At 41.5% G+C, this 25,819-nt stretch overlaps 1 long non-coding RNA gene across 1 annotated transcript in view; it reads left to right on the forward strand.

Annotated features, from left to right (window-relative positions):
* Positions 1-218: 218 nt before the first annotated feature.
* Positions 219-25,819, forward strand: part of LOC145344867 (uncharacterized) — a 149,293-nt gene continuing 123,692 nt past the window's right edge. The window contains exon 1 of the long non-coding RNA XR_013886998.1: positions 219-289. This is a non-coding gene — a long non-coding RNA (uncharacterized LOC145344867). The remainder of the gene's footprint in view (positions 290-25,819) is intronic.

A 25,819-nucleotide genomic window follows, 5' to 3' on the forward strand; every position in this document is an offset into this window, starting at 1 on the left:
TTAAATTGGATGCATTTAAATTAAGTGTAGCCCAATTTTCCATCTGCTTAAAATGGCTTTGTGATGTGGGCTAAGGGAATTCTCAATTGCAATAGACCTCTCAATGCAGCACAAGTATTAGGTTTTATTTTGCAATTTTACGTTAAGTTTTCAGTATTGTCTTTTTGTAATGATATTGGGCAACGTGCCTCTGACTTATTTCCATTTTTTTGCCCCTGCAGAATGCAGAACTTAAAACAACAAGGCTGCACCATCTGCTGCAAGGATTGAACTCTTGATGACAGTTAAGGTCAGTTCTTACCTAGGTATGTCTGCCTATGATTCCTTCCAGCTTAACATGGGGATCAGCGGCTGTATCAATCAACATCCTGTCCTCACAAGCATCAAAGATATGATGGACACACTGCCCTGCACTTTTATTCTCCCTCCCAATGAAGACAGCAGGAGGTTAACAGGGTTATCTAATAGGGCTGCACTACTTCATTCCCCTGGAGGACGTTGTTGTTGGCAGCTTTGGAACCAATGGAGCAGCAGGTATTTCTGTTTCTTCTTTAACGCCACTATGTAATCTTTCTCACTTGAGGCCTGTGACTTCCCAGATGTGACCTTCCCATACACACCCTCCAGAATGTGTGTAGCCGGACTAACACTCACCAGTCTTAGTGAAAGTGTCACAGGCTGCAGTGAGCCACTGCTGCTGATGGTGCACTGACCTTCCAGGCTTAACAGTTACAGCACAGGGACAAATCATAAAATCCTAGCTTGAAACATGCCAAGAAAAGGTGGTTTGTTTAGGAAGAGGCTAACTGTGCAATGTTTATGTATATGTAGGAAGTAAGTAGAGGAACCAAACATAAAGATTGTGTGCGGTTCACCCTCGGTTTGGGGAAGGCATGTACAAGAATATCTGAAGTGTCAGTTACAATTTCAGGCCTGCTGTAAATGTGGTGTCAGTGCTACCTTCACTGTTTGTACATTGCATACAAGGCTACGGACCAAGCGTTGGAAAATGGGATTAGAATAGATTGGTATTTGATGGCTGGCGCAGATGTGATGGGCTGAAGGACCTCTTTCTTGCTGTAGAAATCTATGTCTTTGACTCCATGAGCTTATGAGTGTTAACACACACTGCCTTATACATGCTTGCCTGATAATACAACGCAGGGGTGTAACAATTGATACTTTTGGCTTTGATTTATGTATTTCTTCAATGTTTCTGAGAGTAGGCTGTGCTGAGCATTTGATGAAATGAGGCTTGATATGAATCATTGTGCTGCTTTACTTTCCATCAGTCGAACATTCAGAATACCAATTATCATTGAAATCTCTTACATCATACATCAGTACAAGTTGACTTTAAGTAGTATAAAGCAATGAAAATGCTCTGCTTAAGTGGGTTATCTTTAGTTCATTTTGTGTGATGCATCTTCGTTGCAGCCCTTCCCTGCTTCCAAGTGTAGCTCTCCCTGTTTTTAAGAAGATTGAATCCAGTGTTTGCTTTCTATTAAACTGACGTCCCTCACACTCTGAGTGGAATCCACTAGTCTAATTGGAAATGACACCATCTGCGTTGAAATGAATAGATTTGTCACAGTAGCAATGAGTGCGAACAATCACTAGAGTGTCAAACTATTTTTCAATATTTGCAGCATGCTGATTCAGATGCCCTATCTGAAAGCAAATTCAGACTTGAAAGCTCTCTTACTCCATGAATTTAAATTCTCTGAGAGCTAAATATAACCCAACAGAAGCCATAACTCAGACCTGAAACATGCTGGTTTCTTCCTCAAATGGAATTTAGGAATGAAGGAGATTTCAGAAATTACTTCATTCTCTCCTTTGTTTTAATTGCCATCTTGATGTGCAGGTACTGTGAGTGCTGATATGCTGCAAACTGCAGGAGCACATACATGGCAACAGATGGGCCCAACCTCCAGCCTGTCTCACTTCAACATGAGTCCAGAAATCTCAAACAAGTGATAATATTTGAGGGGATTCAAGCACTTTTACACCGCGAGTTGGAAATCGCAGTTGAAAAACTACATGAGTAACACTTTAGTGGTGTCAGTCCACCCTTAGAAGTGTGAGTACAACTTTGTTTAGAAATAATGTCATAGAAAAAGAACAGGATTAGGCCTTCATCACCTCAAGCCTGTTCCATCATTCGGTTAGATCATGGCTGACTTGTACATTAACTCCATCTACCCACTTTTGTTCAGTAATCCTTAAGATCCTTGCCTAACAAAAATCTATCGATTGCAGATTGAATTTTTCAATTAATTTAGTTACAACAGATTGTTCAGGATGAGAATTCCAAGGCTGGAATTCTTTGGCTGCTCACGCTGGCAGGATTCTGCGATTCTGTCTGCAGCGCGCTCCCACCCGTGTGTTTCCTGTTGGCCTAGGGTGACGTCAATGGAAATTCCCATTGACAGCAGCAGGACTGGAGAATCTCGCCGCTAGCAAACAGAGTGCCACTTCCCGTCACCGGGAAACACGTGGCTGGGAGATCGGAAAATCTCGCATCAGATGTCCGGACATCATTCTTGATTACCTTGCTGGAATTTTATTCTGAACTCCCTCAGCACCTTGTCAACCCTTCTGATCATTTTAAACATTAAAACTGGGTCACCCTTAGTCTTTTACACTCAAAACTATGCGAGCAAGAGCACAGGGTTGATTCCCCAGTGAGAGGCAATGTTTGTCATGAATAAGTAGACATCCTGCTTTGTACTGGACAGTTTGGCTTTTAGCTTGTCTGGCAGCTGCCTGGTACAAGATGGCTTCACACAAAGGATTTTTACCCACTTACCTTAGTAAAGCCCCAATGTGGCCTGTGCTCGTTCCTGTCTTCACCTGCAGAATCTTTGATGCAATGGGGATGCAAAAGTCCATTTTTTTTTTTCATTTCTTTTCAGTCCCTGTTTTCTCTCAAATGGCGAGGAATCCCGAAGTTGACGATGTCACCGTGAACATGATGACGTCGCATTTGGTGTGGCTTTATACCATGTGCGATGACATTGCCCGATGCAGGTGGTGAAGGTGTCTGGTTTTGGTGACTTCTGGCATTGGTCACCCTAACAATAAGGGTTGAGAAGCTAACAACTTTAACAAATCCTGGAAATTTACCCCATTGGATGGAAAAGCAAGCTTCACTCATCCATATTTTCCCAACTGGTGAGTGCAATTCCTCACCAGGAGTGACCATTCATTCACCCTGATCTTCCCGCTCCTTCAGGAAGTGAAATCTGACGCTGATCCAGTTTATTTGCAATGGATTTCAATATGCAACTTTTTTCGAATGAGGATTTTCCACAGCAACCCAAAGAAAATTGAGATTAATGGGTAAGTTCAGCATTTCCATCTTCCGAAAGAGATGTGGAGAACACTGCAGTCCCAAATCTCCAGATGAACATTATGTTCAGTAATATTACAGCAATGGCCAATCTCATAGATCATTCCTCAAATTGATTAGGTTTATTGAAGGGAAGGTTACGGAATGATTGGATAATCATGTATCAAATTGTAATAATCAAAGCTACCACTTCCAGTTTTCAAAGCGTGTGATCTCAAAACATGAGGAATATTCTGAAACATATGTGAAAGTAGAATTTGACTCATTATAAATCTGCCTTGCATACTGTCAGATGATAGTTATATGCCTGATGTTCTGAAATGTGCTACGTAGAGCTTAATAAATATTATTTGCATTTATTCAGTGCTATCAGATTGAAAGGACTCAAAAAAGCTTCACATAACTTATTACTTTTGGAGTGCATTCACAAGTAATTTTCCTTCAATTTATCTGACTTCAATAACAGGACTTTCTGTAATGTTTTACATTTAATCCGTAACAGAGTAAAGTCTACATTTTAAAACCTTAATTTCGGTGGAAGGAAATACTAAGGTGGATAGGTTAGAATGAAACACATCATGGTATGGCTGGTACTTTGAACTATGCCGTATACTGCATGGTTGAGGAAAATTACTTTGCAACTTCACGATCCATCAAGAGTTTTGCTCTCTCTCTCCAGATGCTGATCTATGTTTTCGAGCAACCATAGTGATCTTTATTTTGTAGTTGATTATTTCTACGCCATGCATAGGCATGGGAAAGGTCTGGGGAGGATAGATGTTCTCACCCTGTAATTCAACAGACCTTCTCAAATTTCGGACTAAAACTTTGCGAAATGATCGGCAGAGCTCCTCAAAGGAGTTCTTTAAGTGGGTGAAAGTGGGTTGTTTCTCTAGAATGTTAGGAAAGTGGCTACAAAGAATCATTACATTTACACAATTCAAATCTGTAGCTAGTCTTTCCCCCAACTTCCCCCCTTACCTACCCCAACCTCCCTCCATTCCTCTCCCAGCTTCTTCACTAACCTTCCCCTGATCCCCCCTCAAGTCTTGTACCCCAATCCCTCTTCCAAACTCCCTCCAAAACCCCCCTCCAACCTTTCCCCAGCTGTAAGTCTGCAGCTCTTGCTGTTCGGCATGGTGTATGAAAAACTGTTTGAAACATTGACCTATGCACCCATGCCCGCCCCACTCACCGACCCAGGGCATTGATGTTTGGCATGGGCTGCACAGCCCTCCTGGGCCCTGTGAGAGGTTGGAGAGGAACCTGAGGTAACCCCTTGGAAGGGCCCTTCGATGGGCCCAAGACACCAGTTCAGGATGGGCCACCCCCACCTACCACTAGCCCATGCAGGGAAACTGGCTAGGCTTGGTGCTTGGCATGGGCTTCTCCAGCAGTCGGTTCCATCACAGTAGTGGCAGGTTGAGTCCTTAAGTAGGCATTAATTACTCACTTAAAGCTTCAATTGGCCCGTAGATGAGTGGGTTGCCCAAAGCCACTGCCACCACTGGTAAAATTGCAGTGGAACAGCTGGATTGGCAGCGGGCAAGCCTCTCACTGGATTGAAAATGCTCCCTGACTTCAAGCTGGTGGGGAATGTGAATTTCATCCCAAAACCTGTGGAGTGATTTTTGAAATTATAGCCTTCTGTTTAAGAGGTGGCAGTTCAAGGCAAAGCTGACACCATGGTAGGAACCTTAATATTTCCTCAAGTTTTTGATACACACCCACAGTCGTGTTACACAGTCTGTGTTTCAAACAACTTATACACTTTGGTCATTCAAAATCATATATGTTCATCTCATACTTCTCCTATTTAATGCAAAAGGTATCAGTTCTTCAAACAATTCCTTGCTAGCAATGGCAACATTCCCCCAAATTTTACACTCTGTGTGTCAACTGCTCACAGGGCACTGGGAAAAGTGGACATTATCGCTCCCAACATTGGGACACCATCTTCTTTCACCCAATGTAACCTTTCCAATGAGCCACAAAGGAATGAGAATACTAGTTCAATGTCAATTAATGTTGCATTATTTACATTTTTGCACTGTGCTCTTTATACCTATTGAGAATCTGGATTGACAGTGGCTGAATTTATTTAATATGAGGTCTAAATAATGATTAGAAAACAGGAAACTTTAACTCTTTCAAATTGGATTCAAACCCAAATTCCAGCAAAGTCATGTTCTATCCCTGGTTAGCCAACGCTCCTGTAGGGTTTTTACTTAGAAGTCACTAAGCAATGCAAAATGAAATTCGACCAAAAACAGACCCTTCCATTTAACTTCCATTTTAAAAATAATTCCTGGGCTGTGAAATTTTAAAGTATAGCTAAACAAGAGAACATCGCTTATGGATGACCCTTTGCCTAATGACATTTGTTAACACTAGAGTTTTGGGATATGAAATGAGAATCACTTGTCATTGCGGCAGTAATCTCGAGTTGTGGGCCCTGCTCTGTACATCAATTGTGCAGCTGTGAGGAGACTCATTCTTGTGAAAGTGAATCCAGGGAGACATTCTTTGAATCATCAACACCAGCTTGAGGCCCTGCCAATTCCTCTGCAACTTGAAACTTTTCTGTCTTTAATAACATTTCTGGCTTATTGTTTTCTGTTTTCTGTTTTTCTGCCCAAGTTCCTATGATAAAAGCTTTTCATCTTATTAGAAAAGCTTGCGCTCAGGTGATCCAGTTGCTTGGCTAGATAAGTTGCTTCTTCACACGTTGCCTGCAGTTGTGAATTCCAGTTCTGGCTCTCTTTGTTTCTAACCTGCTAACCATATGTGCGATGAGTTTCATCATTCTACAGCTGGACTTCTGGATGGGTTTTTCCGAAGTGATATCAGCTGACAGCTGGTGTGCCTCATTGCACGCATAATATCTGCTAAACTACTCACCCATCAGCACAGCCTTGATAACGGAGGCCATGGAAGAGTCTGCAATCCATCCTGCCCATTCAAAGTGGATGATATAGAAAATGAAATGGCTTTTGAAATAAAGGAGAGATGAGGCTGTGTATTAGTTCAGCTCAGTATTTGATAGTTCAGCGGATTGTTGCCAAGTGTCAGAGAGTTAAATTATTTGGACAGGCTACAATTTGGCTAATATTCCCTTGAGCAGAGATTACGGGGGGTGCTAAGCTGATCAAGATATTTAAAATGTTAAAAGGATTTGACAGAGTAGATAAGGAGAAAGTATAATCGAGGAGAAGGGGTGTAATCTCAACATTAGAGTTTGGCCTTTAAGGAGACAAAGTGGGAAATACTTTTCTACACAAAGGGTAGTGAAAACCTGGAATTTTCTTCCCAAAGAGGCTGTGGAGGTTGGGATATTTGGAGCTTTCAAAACAGAGATTGATAGATTTTCATTAGGTAAAGGTAAAAGGATAAGTTGGATAAAGGGAGTTGAATTACAGATCAGAGCCACTGACACAGTGGCACAGTGGTTAGCACTGCTGCCTCACAGCACCAGGGACCGAGACTCAGTTCCTGGTTTAGGTCAGTGTCTGTGAGGAGTCTGCACGCTCTCCCTGTGTTTGCTTGGGTTTCCTCTGGGTTGTCCAGTTTCCTTCCACAATCTGAAAGATGTGCTGGTTATGTGCATGGCCATGCTAAATTCTCCCTCAGTCCTTCTTAAATTGGCAGGCAATAACTAGCAGGGTGCCACAGAGATTGGTGTTGGGATCCCAGCTATTCACAATATATATTAACAATTTGGATGAGGGAACAAAATGTAATATCTCAAAGTTTGCAGGTGATACCAAGTTGAGTGGGAGGGTGACCTGTAACGAGAATGCAGAGATCCTTCAGAATGTTCTGGGCAGGTTGGGTGAGTGGGCAAATCAATGGCAGATGCACTGTAATTTGGATAAATGTGAGGTTACTCACTTTGGAAGCAAAAACAAGAAAGTAGATTACTACTTGAATGGCTGTAAATTGGGAGAGGGGAGTGTGCAGAGGAACCTGGGTGTCCTTGTGCACCAGTTGCTGAAGGTAAGCATGCAGGTGCAGCAGGCAGTAAAGAAGGCAAATGGTATATTGGCCTTCATTGTGGGAGGTTTCGAGTACAGGTACAGGGATGTATTGTTGCAATTATACAGGGACTTGTTGAAGCCACACTTAGAATAGTTTTGGTCTCCTTTTCAGAGGAAAGATGTTCTCATTCTCAAGAGAGTGCAGTGAAGCTTTACAGGCTGATTCCGGGGATGCCTGACTGATGTATGAGGAGAAATTGACTTGGTTAGGATTGTTTTCGCTGGAATCCAGACCAACGAGGGCAGATCTCATACTTATAAAATTCTAACAGGATGAGACAGGGTAGATGCAGAGAGGATGTTCCTGATGGTGGGTGTGTCCAGAACCAGGGGTCACAGTCTGAGGATTTGGGGTAGACCATTTAGGACAAAGATGAGGAGACATTTCTTCACCCAAAAACTGGTGAGCCTGTGGAATTCATTAACACAAGAAGTAGTTGATGCCAAAACATTGAAGAGGCAGCTAGACATAGCACTTGGGGCGAATTGGATCAAAGGTTATGGGGAGAAAGCAGGATTAGGCTATTGAGTTGGACAATCAGCTATGATCGTGATGAATGGCAGAGCAGGCTTGAAGGGCCAAATGGCCTCCTCCTGTTCCTATCTTCAATGTTTTTGTATCTTCTACCACCTGAACTGGCGCTGGACTGTGCTGACTAGGGGACTTTCACAGTAACTTCATTGCAGTGATAACGTGAGCCTATTTGTGTCACTAATAAAAAATAAGTGCAAGTTGGCCTCAGCACCTATAACACTGGAGGAATTAATTGGTGACTTGAGTTTGATTTTATAGTTGGTACTTTTTTCGTTGATGTATAGGTGCATTAAGGATAATCTGGAGACGATATATGATATGAATTTAATTATTCAAAAAGAATGCTGCAAAATTACACATCAGATGACTTACAAATAGTGTGCTCAAGCTAGTGCCAAAATCTATCTTCAGATGTTTCAACCAAACCACAGGCAAATGCCAAAATGTTAAAGCACACATGAAAACAATAACACAGTAACTTCTGTGCTATGACTAACTTTTAAAGGAAAGAGGAAAAAAAACGATTGTGGGAAATTCTCACACTGGAACAACTGTATCTAATTTTAAAGTTATTACGTAAAACCCATTAGTGCCACTTGGATTTGCATATATTTTGAGCACCGTTCATGAGAAGACAGATTAGGTGTATCACATGCTTTGCTGGAAGAATGGCTCACAAAGAATTCCCCCAGCCCCCATTCCTCGCTTCACCCTTGGAGGTAGAGCCTAAGAACATCAAAATGGTACACAAGTGTCTTGTAATAGCCTTTAGTGATCATATGAATTTCACAGTCAAATCAGAGTTAATTGAAATGAACTTCCTGTATCTTTTTTTTAAAGCTTATGCATCCAGCTAATGTAAAGAACTTTTTTTTAGCAAATTTCTATTTATTAATATCTCTATGAATCTATTAACAAGGTGGGTGATTAGTGGTGGGCAGTTACCTAAAGGCTCATTTGTAGTGTCGTATGTTCCTCACAGAAAGGGAAAATGGATAGGCAGAGAAATCAAGGACCAGATTCAATCAGGGCCACAATGACAAATAGTGGGAATGGAACAAGTAACAATAAAAAGAAAAGCCTTAAGGCTTTGTGCCTTAACAGGCAGAGCATTCACAATAAAGGCGATGAATTAATTGTGCAAGTAGATGTAAATGGGTATGATATAGTTGGGATTACGGAGACTTGGCTGCAGGCTGAGCAGGGATGGGAATTGAACATCCAGGGGCATTCAATAGTTAGGAAGGACAGACGAAAAGGAAAAGGCAGGGGAGTTGCATGGCTGGTTAAAGAGGAAATTAACACAATACTGAGGAGAGATACTAGCTCCAATGATGTGAATCTGTTGTGGGTAGAGCTGAGGAATACTAAGGGATTTTAAAAAAAAAATCAGTGGGAGTTGTGTGTGGATACCCAAGCTGTAGTATTGATGTTGGGAATGACATTAAACAGGAAATTTGAGATGCATGCGACAAAGGAACATCTGTAATTGAGTGATTTTAATCTGCATGTAGATTGGGCAAATCACATTAGTGACAATACTGTAGGAGTAGTTTTCTGGGCCAAGACATTGGAGAACAGGTCTTCATATACTGGATATTGTGTGATGAAAAATAAATAATCGACAATCTAGCTGTGCAAGACCCTTTGGAGTTGAATGACCATAATAGGATAGAATTTTTCATCAAGGTGGAGGGTGACGTGAAGGTCCTGAATCTTAATTAAGGAAACGACGATGGTATAAGGTGCAAATTGGCTATGATGAAATTAGGAAATGTTACTTAACAGGATGATGGTGAATAGGCAATGGAAGAAATTCAAAGAGCATATGGATAAACTGCAGCAATAGTTTATTCCTGTCGACAACCCCCAATACACCCACCCCACCAAAAACCCTGACCATCCACTGCCCCACCCCATAATTTCCAGAGCTGGCCAGAGAGCTGTGTCCCATTGGACTCTGGTGCTCAGTGGAGACAGTGGTGCTCAGTAGAGAAAGTGGTTCTCTGTCCTTCCTCCCTCTTGGAGGCCATGACACCTGATTCCCATTTTTAAAAAAAGCAGCAACGCCTTATGCTGGTGTGACATCACACCTGAAGGTGGGAAGATTCGATGAGGGCTGAAGATGCAAGGTCAACCTGGCTAAGTACATGCTGATCAAATCAAATTCATGGTAATCAGGTTCACGTCCTTCCTGGGACCATTCTGATCATGTCATTGGGGAACCCCACCAAGGAAGACCTTGGAATCACGCCAGCATAAATCCTAGTTTAGATCTCTCGTGATATTTAGCAGCTATTACCAGATTTGTACCCGTGGTTAAAAGGCCCACCAAATTGCCCCCATGATCTTTAATGGTAAATCAAATGAGCATCAGAATCCAGGCCAAAAGAGAATAGGGTTTAGGCTATGTCAGAGAGAAGTTAAGTTAATGGAAGCACTTGAGTAACAACTGTACGCTGATACAATGTGGTGTGCTAACTCAAACAATATTAGTATGTGACACAGGATTTCTTAACATTGAGTCTGTAGTCGTTCACTTTCCGCCACTGCTGCCAGTGAGAAAGGGAACTTCAGCACTCAGCCACATCTTTGGTCATGACAGTGGGACTGGAGAACCCCAGCTGCGGCAGGGTCGGGCAATCTGGCCCAGGGCTGTATTGTGCTACATCTGAAACAGGCTTCTTGTGGCACATTTTGAGTTAACATGGGACTGAGTACAGTACTGCCACATGGCAATGTATTTGAGCATGTGACCCAACTGTAGGGATCAATCTAATATTGGACAGCGCCATGTAAACAAGCAAGCATGGAGACAGTTCCTGGCTTGAACGTTTTACCTTGTGTACATTGTTCTTATAGTTAATAAATACATACAGTTAATTTACCTAAAACCACGTAGGCTTCATTACGACCTACCAAACAGTATCTAACACCTTACAACATGGTGGCAGCGAATAGAAAAATCCAAAACCTCAAAAAAAAAAGCAGAGAAATACTAAAGTATTGCAAGACTAAAGAAAAATACAAAGAAGCATTCTGACCTGAAGAAAAGTTCAACAAACAGATGTGCAGAGGAAAATCTCGAGGGAAAAGCTCCAAAGAAAGGCTTGGAATTTAAGAACATAAGAAATAGGAGCAGGAGTAGGCCATCTAGCCCTTTGAGCCTGCCCCGCCATTCAGTAAGATCATGGCTGATCTGAAGTGGATCAGTTCCACTTTCCCGCTTTCTCCCCATAACCCTTAATTCCCTTGTCTATCAGAAACCTATCTACCCGTGACTTAAATATATTCAGCAAGGTAGCCTCCACCACTTCAACGGGCAGAGAATTCCAGAGACTCACCACCCTCTGAGTGAAGAAGTTCCTCCTCAACTCCAATCTAAACTGCCCCTTATTTTGAGGCTGTGCCCTCTAGTTCTGGTAGAAGGTAGAAATGAAAAATTCTTCACTGCAGCAGAAGACTCCTTGTGATCTCTTGGAAGTCCAGCTTCAATTGCCAGAATACAAATCACCAGATCAAGCAAAGGTGAGCTAAAGCTTTTAAATTCCAGGATAAAGTAAGTCCTGAGAAACTTTTAAATAGTTCAATGGTCGGAAATTGCTGTTTAAAACCTCAGTCAGGAAAAAAATAGATTCCTGAATCAGTGGCTGAATATTTGGCATCTGAGCTTCCTCTAAAAAGGAATGAATGATTGAATTTGGAGGAATTGTGTTTAAAGATTCAACTTTGGAGATCAGCAGAGTTCAGAATTTGACACTTTTGTGTCCCTGGAGCAATGTGCCGAAATGGAGAAGTCTGCAGCCTCAGTTTAAACATTTTCGAGACTGAACATGAACGTAATTGCAGTGGGAGCCTGTCAAAAGTGGCACACTCTTCAAACGAATGGCAGCGCCATCTTCAATTTCAGCAATTTTTAAAGCTGAACCTACACTTTAAAATTTTTAACCATCATTCAACAGTTCATCAATGGTCCAAACTGGATGGAAAATGAGATGTCCTTGAGAAGAGAATTTTTAAGCTGCCAGAGTACATCATGGGACGAGACTGTTCGGCCTCCCAGCTGCGTGTTTCCCAAAGTGGCGCATTGTTTGCTAGGTGGGATTTTCTGGTCCCACCACTGTCAGTAAGAATCCCCATTGATTTCACTCCAGAGGAAAACCCACAGTTGGGGGTGCACTGCTGGCAGGTCTGGAGAATCCTAGCCCATACCTAAGTAGAAAGTCATTAAGACTTCAGATTAATACTTTTTTTATATTGGTTTGGTGATCTTGCTGATGAAGTAAACCTATTGCAGTGCATTGATGACTCCTCAATCAGCTTTGATGAAATATTAAAAGCTTTTGATGAATGTTTTAAACATCAAGTTGTGTAGAACACAGGGTTTAAAAAGATACGCAGAAAGCCCCCAGTAAAGCATCGAAAGAGGACAATATTCAAATAAATCACATGATGCAGAGAAGCATGGGAACTTTTTAGAAGTCTCAGAAATATATCTTTTTAGAATTCTTGCTATATTACCTGAATTGCAAAGACAGGTGTTAGCGCAGAGTGAGTAGCTTGCTGTGAATGAAGGAAAGCTATCTGATGAAATCCAAAATAACCAAACCCAACAAAAAGATGATGAAATAAGGGTGGAAAGTATTCATATCAGAACTAAATTGGAAACTTTGAAACTCAAGATTCAAGCTGAGTATATACCCTGCAAAAATGCATGAAACACAAAAATCATCAGTGAACCAAACTATTCAAACTCTGAACAAACAAAACCTTAAGCTATCATACAAGTACAAGAAAGAGACGACATAGCTGGAGAAGGTGATTGGATATTTGGAAGAAAAACTGGAAAAACTTTACATTTGTACAGAGATGCATGAAAAGATGAAAATTAAGAACAAAAACTGGCACAAAAAAGTAGAAATCCTCACAAAAGAGTGTTAGGTGTCTCAAACAATTAGCAGAAGCAGATTACAGAATATGAATGATAGCACAGAGGAATTATACTCTGCCACGGAAAACTGACCAATATAGAGAATCAAATTGCAAATGCAAAAGAGGTGTTTGATAAGGCTAAAGGAGAACTACTGAGAACACTGGAATATCACTCACAGGAAGCAAAACACTTGAAAGAGGACTTGAAATGTTTAAGTGATGAATTTCTAGAAAAAAAATCAATGAAAATGGATCCTCAGTTAAAAGTTGATGAACTTCAAGCATCAGAAGCCTTGTGTAAGCATCATGCAAAATGCTGGGGATAGGAGGAAGAATTGCTGATGAATCAGAACATTACTTGAAAGTAGAATTAACAACTAAAACTGATTAACTTCTTGAACTTTGGTCTGATTTAAACAACATGAATGATGAGATGTGCAGTATGAAAGAGCAAATCCAAACTTTAAAAACAGAAAAGGTGAATTATATGGAACAGATTGATGATCTAACAAATTAATTAAAATATTGTAAGGTACAGTCAATGACCATGGAAGAAGAGTTCTGTAAAGGAGTTATTGCCCTGGCAAAGTTGTTAAACACAGTAAGAACTCTCACAACACTAGGTTAAAGTCCAACAGGTTTATTTGGTAGCAAAAGCCACTAGCTCCCGGGGCTTTGCCCCTTCGTCAGATGAGTGGGGAGTTCTGATCACAAACAGAGAATATAAAGGCACACACTCAGTTTACAGAATACTGAGTAGAATGCAAGTCTTTACAGCTAATCAAGTCTTAAAGGTGCAGATAATGTGAGTGGAGATAGTATTAAGCATAGGTTAAAGAAATGTATTTTGTCTCCAGACAGGATGGTAAGTGAGATGTTGCAAGCCCAGGCAAGTCATGGGGATTACAAATAGTGTGACATGAACTCAAGATCCCGGTTGAAGCTGTCCTCATGTATACAGAACTTGGCTATCAGTTTCTGCTCAGCGACTCTGCGCTGTCATATGTCGTGAAAGCCGCCTTGGAGAATGTTTACCCGAAGATCAGAGGCCGAATAATCTTTGGGTAACCGTTCTCCAAGGCGGCCTTCATGACATACAACACTGCAGAGCCGCTGAGCAGAAACTGATAACTAAGTTCCGCACACATGAGGATGGCCTCAACCAGGATCTTGGGCTCATGTCACACTATTTATAACCCCCATGACTTACCTGGGCTTGTGAAATCTCACTAACTGTCCTGTCTGGAGACAATGCACATTTCTTTAACTTATGCTTAATGCTATCTCTACTCTCATTGTCTGCACCTTTAAGACTTGATTAGCTGTAAAGACTCGCATTCTAATCAGTATTCTGTAAGCTGTGTGTGCCTTTATATGCCTTGTTTGTGATCAGAACTCCCACTCATCTGACGAAGGGGCAAAGCCCCGAAAGCTAGTGGCGTTTACTACCAAATAAACCTGTTGGACTTTAACCTGGTGTTGTGAGCCTTCTTAATGTGTTTACCCCAGTCCAACGCTAGCATCTCCACATCAAAGTTGTTAAATATATACAAGAGTTCTGTAGATATCTCTGAAACATAAACAATTCAACTTACCAGAGTTATTGCTGAACTGAATGAGAATTGTCAATAGCTCACAAGTCAAAGGAGAAAGTAATCAAAAATTTGGCTAAAATTGTGAAACAGGTGAGAGTGAAAGTTCCATTGTTGATATGGAAAACTCCATATGTGACACAGCGAGCATATGACAAAAGGAAAAACGTGTGATGAAGATCAGCACAGTATTTGTCCATCTCAGAGAAAGTCGGGTAAATCAATAACTACCTATCACCATAGTAACCGAATCGACAAAGAGCATTCCAATACAAAGGAATGGAGAAAGGTAAAAAGATACCCAGAATCTACCAGCAACAACAGGGCTTACCATTCCCTGGACAGTGGTGCAAATGAAATATGGAAACATAATAGGCCGCCAGATTGCCTGAATCTACAAGTTCAGACATTTGATTGGGGGGGCGGGGTTGGGTGTGGGAGGGTGGAGATGGCAGCAATTATGATATAAATACATAGAGTAAAATAGAATAACTTGAAATGCATTGGATAAAGACTTGAGAGGAGATGAAGCGCAAAGGTCTGGCACATGTAGGGTTAACACGGAACTGAGTACAATACTGTTCACAAATTGATGTGAGAGAACTCATGACTTACACTGTGTGTTGGACAGAGCTGTGTGTACAAACAAGCATGGAGAATGTTCCCAGCTTGAACCCTTTGCTATATTTATATGTTCATAGTTATTGTAGTTAATATATACACTCAATTAAGTTACTGAATGCTACAAAGAGTTAATTAAGACGTACTGAATGGTATCCAACACCCTACGACACTCCTCAGTCACTATTATGTTAGAAGCCACTTATATTCACACACAGGCACAGGAGAATGTCCAGGTATTGCACACTTTTCAACTAAATAAATGCTTGAGCGACAGCCATTCCCTGGTCCATACCACATGGCAATCTATTAACCAATCAGAGTCAATCCGCTTGGTTTGAATTGGAACAAAAGTTTGGCAGTTAACTGTTCCTTGCTGCATTTTTCATGGCAACGCTTCTAACAATCGGAGTCCACTTGCTGACCAATTAGCACTCTCGTGCAGTACGTACTGTTGGTAATCTTGTGATCTGTCCTAATGAGTGCACGATGAAAAGCTTTGATGTTTCCCTTGTTCAGCAATGCTCAAGTTCTGAACTCAAGAACAACTATCCATATAACGTTACTGTTCTCCTGAGAACATTCAGTGATGTGCCTTTACTGTCCTGTTACTGATTCAAAATGTCTCTCTGAATTTCAAATTATACAGAAAATATGCTTTACTTAATTCTATTGACAGCACAAATTTTCCTAGATTCTATAATTCAGATTTTAAAAAGAATATTTTTGATCCATTTCCAGTCTTTAAAGGCTCCTCTTATGATCGGGCACCTGTAGCCAGGTTGGTGACACTATTGTTTGGACTGTTATGTTGATGTAATGTCCTGGACTTTGTGTGATTTGGACAATTTCAACCCATAAAAGAGCTATTTGTGCTTTGAAGAAGTGCCGAGTGCTAAAGGTCCTGCTGGCTTTATTCTAGAAATACTAGGTCACTCATTGGCTGCAGTGCCGTCCACATTGTTAAGAACTTTCATGAATTCCACTTCAATCACTGCCTTGTGAATAAGAAAAATAGAACCATCACTGATACAGGCCACAATGCACATTGTTTTGTAAATCTGGATAATCAGCATTGAGTAGGAAGAGATGCTTAATGTCAGTAGTGTACAAAGCAATTCAATAAACCAGGGGATTGGGTGGTGCAGCTAGAAAGCTGTCCTTTCACTCCTAGCACCTGGCTTTGAATCCAGCCGTGACAGATGGGATGAAAGTGTCCTCTCTGTGATGCATACTAAGGTCCTTAATTGTTATGAATATTGACAGCTTCAACCTAATTCCCAGAGGACATGAGTCTGCACCACGGTAACACTCCCGTATCTGCTACAACAGGAACTCACTCAACAACCATGTTCAGCCAGGCCACTGGGAAAAGGCAGTTTGGGTCTTAGAAAAAGTCACAACTGTAGAATTTTACAGTGTGGAAGGGGGTCATTCAGCCATCAAGTCTGCACCGATCACTATCCCATCCAGGCCCTATCCCTGTACCCTATGTATTTATCCTAGCTAGTCCCTCTGATATTAAGGGATACCTTAGCATGGCCATTCCACCTAACCAGTACATCTTTGAACTGTGGGGGGGGGAAGCAGAGCACCCGAAGGAAACTCACACAGACAAAAGGAGAACGTGCAGACTTCACACAGACAGTAACCCAAGCTGGGAATTGAACCCGGGTCCTTGGTGCTGTGAGGCAGTAGTGCTACCCACTGTGCCACCATGCTGCCCCAATGTTGCAGTAGATGTTAATGTTTAGGCACTAAAGTGGCCTTGACTCATTCTTTCTGGTTTAGCACTAGAGGTTATTAATTAATATGATGGGGTGAAGGTGAAGCAAATGGGACTGATTTCAATGGGAATCACATTTTGTGATGCAGTGTCAGAAATTTCCTGCTCTACTCTGCCTCAACAATGTGCTCAGTTGTGACCTTGGAGAAACACCACCTACCACACAAGTGTGAATGTTTTCTATTACCCAGGCCGACCAACATCCTGAGTCAGCCTATCAATTTGTGCCTATTAATTGCTAAAATGTGGGGTGTTGTGAACTATAGTGGCTGTGCATTTGATAATGTATTTTATCTATTTAGTTTCTGTCATGCAAACAGTCAACTTGCAGCCAATTTTCATTCATGTGCTAACTTGTACATTATGAATTAATTTGAGAACATTAATCTTGGGGTGTGTTTGGGTGTGTTACAGTTGTTTTGAATTAACCAGAAATTGCAGACTTTTTAATATTTTCCTTTACTTTTAAATGTATGTTGTGATTGCCAAAATTATGTTACGCAGCAGCCATGCAGTGAATCATTTCTTATTCACATTTTCGCATTGAGAAAAATAAGTGGAGTAAATGATGAAAGAAATAGGTACATTAGTTGATGCTTCTGGGATAAAGTCTCATCAGGTTAGAGCACAGGTCACAGAATTGGCTCAATAATATTATAATTTCAAACCAATCCACATTTCTGCTTAGCAAAAATTACCCCATAAATAATTGATAACCCCCTAGTTAAATTGCACTTTTCTTCTGTGCCTCCTTTTTGTCTTTTTGTTTTCCCTCCACTCTTCCTAACCCCTTTTGCTCGATTGTGGTTCCGAGTGATTTTGTTTTGTTGGCTTTGTACCCATTTGTCTTGGACTTTTTAACACTGATCTTCGCTTTCATTGTTTGTAAGTTTGTCACTGTCTCCACAACATCTTCCCATTCTATTTTACATTTTTCCAAAAATTGTCATCCATACTATTTGAGGAAGAGCAGGGGCTTTAGTCTATTGTTCTGCTGACCAGTTATTTCTAAGGTAACAGACAATCAGATATTCTTGGTGTTTTTGTAACTTGTTTTGTGCAATGAGTAGCCAGGGTTTCCCTATATTACGACAGCCGATACACTTCAAAGTACTTAATTGGCTGTGAGGCACTTTGGGACATACTGTGGTAAAGAAAGATGCCATATAAATACATGAAATTTCTTCCTCTCTCCATGGATCCAGAAATGGACCCCACTTCCCCCATAACAGAATTTAAGGTGGTATTTTGGACAAATGGCAAAGGTGTTGCAGAGACAAAAGACAAACTGACAAAAAAATGAAATGAGTGTAAAAGCCTTAGAGGCAACAAAAAAACTGCTTAGAACAATGGATCGAGAAAAAGGAGCTAGAAAAAGTGGAGGGAAAACAGAAAGAAGGTGCAAAGGGAAGCAACATGCAAATTAAATGGAGGAACAGTTAGTTGTTAGATTTGTTCAAATGTTAAATTTTGCCTGCAAGCAAGAATCCTATCAGTGAATATTTATGGGATAATTTTTGCTAAACAGAAATGTGGATTGGTTTGACATAACATGAAGTCAATTGGTAAGGTCGAATGGCTGGTTCTTCTGGTCTTCTATCCTAATTGACCTCTGTCTTGAGCTGTGGAAAGAAAACTGAAATGGGAGATGCTCCAACACCTAACTGAGATTCAGTTTGGGCAATGCCAAAGACCCAGCATCATAGAATCATAGAACCATACTGTGCAGAAAGAGGCCATTCAGCCCACTGAGTTTGGACCGACCACGATCCCACCCAGCCTATTGCTGTAACCCCCCCATATTTACCCTAACTAGTCCCCCTGACACTAAGGGGCAATTTAGCATGACCAATCCACCTAATCCGCACTGTGGGAGGAAACTGGAGCACCCGGAGGAAACCCACGCAGACATGGGGAGAATGTGCAAACTCCACACCAACGGTGACCCAAGCCAGAATTTGAACCTGAGTCCTTGGCACTGTGAGGCAGCAATGCTAACCGCTGTGCCACTGTGCTGCCCATCTTGAGTTTCTGTCTCTTTTTTTTGCTTTGTGCCTGACAACTGAGCATTGCCTGGGTGCAAAGTAGATGCAAATCATTCACAAAATCAATGGCTCAAATTTCTACCGGAACATAGGAACAGAAGTAGACCATTTAGCACCTCGAGCTATCGTGCCATTCAATGAGACTGTGGGTGATTTGCAACATAATTTCACTCACCCACATTTTCGTTATTTTACTGTATACTTTTGGTTAACAGAAGTTTTTTTCAATCTCAGCTTTAAAATTTATAATTGATCCAGCACCAATGGTTGCAGTCTTGTTCAGTTTCTTTCATTTTCTATCGACTCCCGTCGAAGTAGAAAGACAGGCCATTGACTCGCGACCACCATTGCCCAAAGTCAAAATGACTCCCAACATCCCAACAACACCAGTGGTGCCATTTGTGATAAACGCTGCAACTGTGCCTATGGCTGCAAGCCCGCGGTCTCTTGTTCTGCTGCATGTCACTCAATGCAACCCTTGCTGCACAACATTATTCTACTGTGCACCAACTGCTTGCACCATGCGAGATCTTGCTCCGGCCATTTGTATTCTTGAGGCATTCTTCATTTCACAGCTGGCTCCATGAGGTCAGAATCATGAACTGACTCAGCAGGGTGTGTAACAATGCTGTCTCTCAGCTCAGCCACAGGCTGCCTTTCCATCGCCTCCACCTTTGCCCTTTCCACACCCACGAGAAGTGACTCAGCCCGAGCTTCCTCTTCTCAATCAATAATATTCTCCGGGGTATTTGTCTATGAGCTTGTGCGGACACTGCTCTCTGCTGAGATTGATGCTGAGATGCTGCTTCTGGAGCACTGACATTTGTGAAATGTGAAGATTGGCCGGTGCACACAGTTAGGCATGCGGTGCAGCTTTTACATGGCACTTTTCGTGGCACACACCACAGTCATTGCTTTGCACCTGTCGAAACAGCTTTGTGCAGATAATAATGATTATAATTATACGAAGCTGCAGCAAATTCTCCACCAGCTTACTACTCACCCCATCCCTGGCACAGCTTCCACGCTGATCGCATCCATGCTGGTGCCTTTGAAAGGGGATAAGAAGTTTGGCCCACTGAGTCAGCAGTCTGTGTGTATTTTGTACTACGGGGGCCGTAACGGTTTCTGGACTTAGTATAGCTTACCTGAATGTAAAGTAAATCTGATCCACAGCATATTTGAGAGGTAGCGAATGTTTGAGAGGTCTCTGATTCCACTATAGCTACCAGCAGCATGTGTGAATAATTTTAATTGTACAATGTCTATGTAAAGGAAAAATTTACAGGCCAAACAACTTTGCCGTGCTTCATTTCCTTTGGTCACATTTGAGAACAGATAAGCTGTATGATTGCCCATCTTGGCAACAGCAGTTGACCTCAGTTTATTTGGTGCAGTGCATTTAGGGTGTCAGACATCCTGTGTAAACTCACCACCTGCTCTGCTGAATGCAGCGATCACAAGCACAGAGTTGCACAAGACCCACTCAGTGAATTGGGGATTGCCCTGCTCAAACTGAGCTTGGTGGTAAACCCCAGACACTTCCCCAGAGGAAAGCAACATTAAAATCAGAAGCTGAGTCACCTTTCAATGGTCTTACAGACTCCCCTCTGTAGCTTATTGCAGTGTGTCACGAGCATGCTGCCTGTATTCTTGGCCTACAAATAGATTTTGTTGTGAAGGAAGTTTCACCTGACGGAATGGAAGTGGGATATCAATAAAAGGATAGACACAAGAAAAAGAATGGGATGAAATAATGTCTTCCAGGCAATTAAGCCCATTTTCTCCATGAGCTACTCCACCATGTTACAACTATGCAATCTCCTGGGAGAGGTAGCTTACTGCTGGCAATATTTGCAGCCAGTGACACTCTTCTCCCCTGTTGGACATGAACCATTTGCATTCCATACATTAATCATTCTTATCCTGTATTATTAATTCTTATCCTGATGATCACTAAACTTCTTCTTTAATAGATATTCACTTCATTCCCTTTTTTTCAGAAGTTATTTGATTGAACTACTGGATATGCCAACACTGTTCCTCAGGGAATCAGTAAAACACAAAGTTAATCCCTGTGCACTGTGCAGGTGACTGTCATGTCCAGGAAAGGCATGTCATATTCCTAACTTGAAACATGGACAATTCAGTATAGAAGCTTTTGGAGCTGGTTCTAAACTGGTTTTCTGCTCCAAGGGCCTGCACTGATTTCTGCCTATGGCTTCTTGCATTCTCTCCTGCATTTTTCAACATTTTTAAGATGTGCCTTTTTCTTTTTCAACATCTCATTTAACCTTTCAAACATCTTTCTCATGGAGGTTGAATTTGATTCTCATCTCTTTCGAACACTTGTTCTTTATGACCCAGGATCCCAAACTGTAGTATCTATTGATTTGTTTATTTGTATCCCTGCTCCTGTTGAACCCTTGCTGAATTATCATTGTTGGAGTTTACATTGAGCCTGGAACAATTCCGAAACATGACCAGCTCCAGCAGTTTATAGAACTTATAGAATCCCTACAATGCAGAAGGAGGCCATTTGGCCCATCAAGTCTGTATTGACCGCAATTCCACCCAGGCCCTATTCCCGTTACCCCTCACATTGACTCTGCTAGTCCCCTAGGGCCAATTTAGCATGGCCAATGAACCTAACCCACACATCTTGGGACTGTGGGAGAAAACCAGAACACCCAGGGGAAACCCACGCAGATATGGGAGAATGTGCAAACTTCACACTGACGGTGACTGAGGCTGGAATTGAACCTGGGTCTCTGGTGCTGTGAGACAAGAATGTTAATCGCTGTGCCATCGTGCCACCCAGAGTAGTTCTCTGTTGATTTTTCCTAGGAATACAATATCTGCCTAACACAGGCTATTCGACTTCTTACCTTCAATGTGAAAACAAACTTAGAAATACCAAACTTAGAAGTACTAATAAAAGTTACACCTGTCACAGGCTTGAAAAATACCATTTTCTGGACACTTTGAATATTATCTGTGCTGTTGACTGCATTATCGGAAAACAGATGCAATAGTTTAAAGTCATTTTTTCCAGTGATTAGTAAGAAGGACAGAGGTGGAGAAGACTGACTCCCAGCTTGCTCACTGACTCTTGCATTAAACTAATAATAAAACTCCAGTCTGATGGGAAATGGGGAAGCGTAGAAAACAATCACCATGGCTTGCAACATTTACATTGGCCACTTCATATCAGCCTGACCTATAATTACATTCACAATGGTAAATATGACACAGTAATAGGAAAGTAATTTCAATGAGAGTTCACTGCCAGGCTTGTCCAGTTAACAGAAAGCAATATCATGTCCTGCTGTCATCTTCAAAAACTGCTCACTATTTCAGGACTATCACAGAAGGAATCTCCGACTTCTTTAGTTTGAGGAAAGCTGTCTTCTTATTTGATTTATTATTGCCACATGCATGGGAAAAGTATTGTTTCTTGTGCGCTAAACAGACAAAGCATACTGGTCATAGAGTATACAAAGGAGAAGGAAAGGGGAGGGTGCAGAATTTAGTTTTAAGCCTCTCTTCTCTGAATCCTCCAATTTTGGCTCCAACGACAAGAGTGAGGGGATCTCAGAATTCGCTGTCATTACTGTCTCAACAATCTCAGTTGCCTATGCTGCTTCCCCCCTTCTACTAGGCCAGCAGACTTCCTTCCCCTTCCCAGCCCTTTCCTACCTCTGTTATGCCATCTCACAGTTCATCTTTTTCATGATACACACCTCGCGCTCTCTTGACCCTATTCCCATTGAGCGACTGACCATCCAACTTCCCCTTCTGGCCGCTGTGTTAACCAACATTTTAATTGATTCTCTCTCTTCAGTTTCTGCCCCTCTCTCCTCCATATCTGTTGTCATCACCTATTTCCTCAACATATAAAACCTTGACCCCATCATATTCTCCAAAGTCCTTGAATTTGTCACCTCTCAAGTTAATGTTTATCCTTTCTCAAACTTCATGTTTGAATCCCTCCAATTAAGTTTCTTCCCTCCCATAGTACCAAACCGACTCTTATCAAAGTCACGAGTAATTTCCTATGTGAATGCGACAAAGGTAAAATACCTCTCCTTGTCATTGTCATCCTTTTTCACAGTTGACCACATCATCCTTCTCCAGCTGAAAGCATTTGCCTGTTTCCAGTTTTTTCTATCTGATTGTAGCTAGGGAATCAACTGCAATGGTGATTCTACCAACTCCTGCAGTATTAACTCACGTGTCTTCAAGGATCTTTACTTGTTCATTCATGGGATGAGGGCTTCACCAGTGGGGCGAGCATTTGTTGCACAAACCAAGTTGCCTTTGACCAGACTTGCTTGCCATGGCCATTTCAGAGACATTTCATGTTCAACCATATTGCTGTATAGGTCCAGAGTCACAGGGAGGCAAGATCGGGTAATTCCTAAAAGGCATTAGTCAATCCTGTGTGTTTTTATGAGCATGATTTCATTACAGATTTTCACCACTTGCTGTGATGGGATTGGAATCTGGGTTCCCAGATCATTACAATGCATCTCTAGTTCAGTCAAAACACCATGACAGCATTACATCTCCTGTTTCTCCAGGTCCCCTCCGAATTACACACCATCCTGATTTGGAGCTTGACTGCCTGCTGTTCCTTCATTATCACAAGTCAAAAACCTTTCCAACAGCACAGTGGGTGTACATACACCACATGGACTTCAGCAATTCGCCATCACCTTCTCCAGGGCAATTAGGGATTGGTAACACATTCTGGTTAGTTTAAAGTTCAGTTTGAGAATAGTAAGGAGTAGGCTATATCATCATGGAGATGGATGGAGTTTAGGAAGGTTCTCTCGTTACAATTTAGCTGGGTGTTTGTTGAGGGGAGTTGTTATTTACAGTTTGGAATTTGTGTGAATTACACTAATTGAGACAAGTTACTTAGAATGAATGAGAGCTAGACAGATCTGCAGTGTAAGCAGAGTATAACAATAACTTCATCATTGACCTTGTGGAATGTGGGTGAGGCTTAATCTCAGTTTGAATCTTGTGACAAACAAAAACTGCAAGATTACCTAGTTTGAAATTTATGGGAGAATCTACCATAGGTCTCACAATGTCTTATTAGCTGGAGCTGAGGAATATTCTCCAGTATGTTGCTCTGGTGCCTTACAGAGAATTGTGAGCTGCTGTATGATGTTCAGAAGTCAGAGACTAACAGGGGCAAACATCATTAGACTGGTAGAGCCAGGAAGTGATTAGATAGAGTAGGTTGAATGTCAACACTGATATAAAGTACCACACAAATGAATAACTAAGGGAATAGAATCAATGGACAGCTCACACGGGGCAGCAATGTACCAGCAAGAAAACAAACACATGGTATTTGCATGTCAAAGGTCACATCCAGCAATGTGCCAGTGCTCTATCTGGGCTGATCTGTGGGTGTTGTGCTGTTTGGTGCCCTGGGCAGAGAACAGATAGAACCCATTGCTGCCTTGGATGTTTTCCAACCCTGACCGTGAGCCTGAAACCAATTGCAGCTTACAGTCTGCGTCCAGAACCTCCTGCCTGTCTAAATTGATGAAAATGGTGGGTAAAGTCAGAAGGCATTCATGGGTGTAGTTTGTAAGATGTCAAGTTGTCCATTTGTGTTTTGTGACCCAAAGTTGAAAATTTACTCAACTTTTCACATCCATGATCTTTCAGAACACGTTTCGCTAAAGTTCTTTTGCCAATGAAACCTGCTATCCTTTCCTAAGATTGTGCTCTGGTGACTCCAGTTTAACATCAACATGATCCATTCCTAACTGCCCTGTGAAGTAGCCTAGCACAGCTATTAGCTCAGTTAGATCAAACCACTTCTGGCAAGTCAAGAAAAAGGATCAGTGCTATTTTCTCAGGGAGCAATTAAGGATAGGCAATAAATGATGGCCTTGCCAATGACACTCACATCTTGAGAATGCATGAAGCAAAAGCATGGTGCACCTTTTTGCAGCTTTATCAGTGAAGGTTTGTTGTTACTGAGCTAGATTCTCAACTTGTATTTACAACAACCTTTGAGCAGTTAACTTGAGATCTTGTCAAAGAGAGCTGATGTGTTAATTAAGATGGAGCAGCTTTCTCCCGTCAAACCTAATTGGAGCCACCTCCATGGTCAAGAATATTAATAACAGTGAAATGCATGTCTATTGAATAAAGCAACTGTAGTCCCTGTGAATATAAGACTGTCAGAAATCCGCTTAACAGCAGTAGTTTATAATCTACTTCAGCAGAGCAAGAGACAATTAGCAAAGCACTTTACTAATGGAATCAATGGCAATCAAGATCATCATTACACCAAAGAAGGCTTGACATGCAATGCTGAGAATGTTTTACTTTTAAAAAAGACACACTCCCTAATTCTTTTCTTTCCTGGGTGGATTTTAATAAATTGTAATCTTGTTAAACAATCGGGACTGTTAGCAAGCCACAATACATAACTTGTTTTCTACCCAGGTGGAATGTAAGGGGAACAGACACTCAAACTCCCTAGGGAATGTGAAATACCCAACTGTTGTTGGGTTTTACACCATCTTGAAATTTGTTAAAAGTTTCTAAGCTGAGACATCAAAATACCATTAGCTGTTCGACAAAACCATAACAGCAACAGACACGGTAATTTCATTCCTCTGGAAGGTACAGCCAGTAGGACTTTAAGTATTGGTTTATCAAGCCGGAGAGAGGTCATCAGAACAAAGATCGGAAGGATAGGCTGAAAGGCTGCAAAGAGGCATCTGTTTCTCTCAAAGTATTGTACATATTGCACAGTGACCATCCTTAGAAGAAAAATCTGCTGCTAACCAAGATTTTTTCAGGATGAAACATGAAAATCTGCTCTGTGCATCCCAGAAGACAACAGAACAAAACACCCTCAACGTGGAATTGCTGCATC

Source organism: Carcharhinus amblyrhynchos, chromosome 7 (assembly GCF_965287045.1).
Source record: "Carcharhinus amblyrhynchos chromosome 7, sCarAmb.v2.hapA, whole genome shotgun sequence".
In the NCBI taxonomy this organism is placed as follows: domain Eukaryota; kingdom Metazoa; phylum Chordata; class Chondrichthyes; order Carcharhiniformes; family Carcharhinidae; genus Carcharhinus; species Carcharhinus amblyrhynchos.